At 38.5% G+C, this 2,763-nt stretch overlaps 1 pseudogene; it reads left to right on the forward strand.

Annotated features, from left to right (window-relative positions):
* The first annotated feature begins 257 nt into the window (after nt 1-257).
* On the forward strand, nt 258-1,719 carry LOC103296932 (ubiquitin-40S ribosomal protein S27a-like; annotated as a pseudogene).
* The last annotated feature ends 1,044 nt before the right edge of the window (nt 1,720-2,763 follow it).

A 2,763-nucleotide genomic window follows, 5' to 3' on the forward strand; every position in this document is an offset into this window, starting at 1 on the left:
AATTTTTTCTATAATTTTACATTTCTGCTATGAATAAATGATTTTTATAACTGGAGAAGTACACTTAATCTAAAATCTTTTACTCTATTACTCTTCTGATTTTCTCTCCCAACATCACTGCTTTCCAATCTTCAACAACAACTAGAGTCAAAAGAATGAATAAAAAGGTCAGAATACTGTCATGAAGTGATTGAGATTAGAGAATCTTAATTAAGAGCCAGGCTGCTCCAAATTTCAGTTCAGATATTTTTGGCTATATGAGCTCGGGTAAGTACTTAGAATTTCTGTGCCTCAGTTTCCTCATTATAAAACAACTATGTGATAATACTTGTAGGGTTGTTGTAAGTATTAAGTAAGCTAGTATTTTAAAGAACTTAAAATACACTGAGTGGCCAGATTATTATGATCTCTGAACGCATAATAATCTGGCCACTCTGTGTATATCCTATATAATAAAAGGCTAATATGCAATTGTCCCCTCGACTAGGAGCTCGACCAGCAGGCAGGCCGGCCAACTGCCCATGTCCCCGCCCCCTGGCCAGGCTGGCCGGACCCCACCCATGCACAAATTCATGCACCGAGCTTCTAACACACACACACACACACACACACACACTCACACTCTCTCTCTCTCTCTCTCTCTCTCTCTCTCTCTCTCTGAGTGGCCAGACTATTATACATTCAGAGATCATAATAATCTGGCCACTCAGTGTAGAGTCTTGTATATTTTAGATGCTTTTATGCTTATTGAATAGATCAAGTATAGTAGGAGAGCTTTAGGTTACAGATGGCCATTGCAACCTTTTAAAATTTAGGTTGTAAAGGTTTTGAGAGAATACACTTGTTTCCCTTGGATTTTTGAAGTGACCCACTGTGCTTTCTGGGCTCAGGTCAGAGTTGTTGGAAGTGGCATGAGTAGTCTGGTGAATGTGTATCCAATATTCTAGAATCTTTTCTAGAGCTCCTCAAGGACAGGGTCGGGCTCCTGAGCCCTGCTGGAGATGGTTCAGCTTTTTGTAGTACAGCTTTGACTAAGAATGACAGAACTTAATGGATCAGTAAAGTAAAGGAGGCCATAAACTCAGATCAAACTAGAAGGATGCATGTTTTGCTTATCTCAGAAGAATCTGGAAACATTAGTTTAACAGGCAAGTGGTGATGTTCTGGAGCAAAACTTAGAAAAATAAAAATTATTCTTGCTTCCTTTCTGATTAATCTGTCATATGCGATGGAGTCCCCGCCAAGAAGCAGATTTTCATGAAAACCCTTACAGGGAAGACCGTCACTCTCGAGGTTGAACCCTCAGATACAATAGAAAATATGAAGGCAAAGATCCAGGTTAAGGAAGGAATTCCTCCTGTTCAGCAAAGACTGATTTTTTGCTGGCAAGCAACTGGAAGACGGGCGTACTTTGTCTGACTACAACATTCTAAAGGAGTCTGCTCTTCATCTTGTGTTGAGAATCTGTGGTGGTGACAAGAAAAGGAAGAAGAAATGTTACACTAGTCCTAAGAAGAATAAGCATAAGAGAAAGAAGGTTAAGCTGGCTGTCCCGAAATACTACAAAGTGGATGAGAATGGCAAAATCAGTTGCCTTCATCGGGAGTGCCCTTCAGATGAATGTGGTGCTGGAGTTTTTATGGCCAGTCACTTTGACAGACATTATTGTGGCAAATGTTGTCTGACCTATTGCTTCAACAAACCAGAAGACAAGTAATTGTATTTGGGTTAATAAAAGACATGAACTAAAATAAATAAATAAAAAAAAATTATTCTTAGAGGTTTTCTTAACCACATACTAAATACAGATGAGATGAAGAGATTGACTCATATGCACTAGTCTAAAAACTGTAGAAATGGGGGTATTTTTATTTTAATGGAAAATGTGCAGTTTCTCACTTGGAAATATCCATAGTCTGAGGCTTCCTGTCTTTAAGGAGCTTAGAGCAACCATCCCTAGGCTTTGCTTTTGGAGAGTATCTCTAGGTGTGTTCATGCTGCCTTCAGGTCTCTGATCAAGTGTTCCTTATGGATGAGGCCTTTTCCACCTACCTGATATAAAATAGCAGCCCCCTACATATTCTCCTCTCTCTCTCTCTCTCTCTCTCTCTCTCTCTCTCTCTCTCTCTCTCTCTCACACACACACACACACACACACACACACACACACACACACGCTCTTTATAGCCTTAACCTTCCTTTTCCTCTATGGCACTTAAAATTTTTGAAATGTTCTAAAGTATTAAATGCTTACTTGTTTGAGTGTTTATTTTTGGTCTCTTCCCATAGGAGTGAAAGCTTTACAAGGATAGGGACATTAACCATAAGCCTCCAATTTCTAAATGAACATACAAAGTATGATGGTTCTGATACATATCCCTAAGAGAAAATGATAGGAATTCCTGTACCAGCAGCATATTTTTAAAGTCACAGGCAGATATCATTGCTTCACCTGGAACGAACTATGTGAAACCTCTTGTTTAAAGAATCAAAGCTTACTGGATTAGATGCTACTTTATCCTTGAATTCTTTTCTGACCTTTCTAGCTGCAAATTTCTCTTTTCTCTAAAGTCACATGATGCTTGATTATTTTCTGATGATACAAATCATCTACACTAATGTAGTGTAGCATAGTAGCTAAAAGTGGGGGGTGAAAGATTCAAGTGTTTATGTGAGTTTTTTACTAGATGTACATACTTGGGAAAAATTACTTTCTCCTAGTCATAGTTCCTCATTTTAAAAATAGGGATATCAATAATACCT

This window comes from Eptesicus fuscus, chromosome 18 (genome assembly GCF_027574615.1).
Source record: "Eptesicus fuscus isolate TK198812 chromosome 18, DD_ASM_mEF_20220401, whole genome shotgun sequence".
Lineage (NCBI taxonomy): Eukaryota > Metazoa > Chordata > Mammalia > Chiroptera > Vespertilionidae > Eptesicus > Eptesicus fuscus.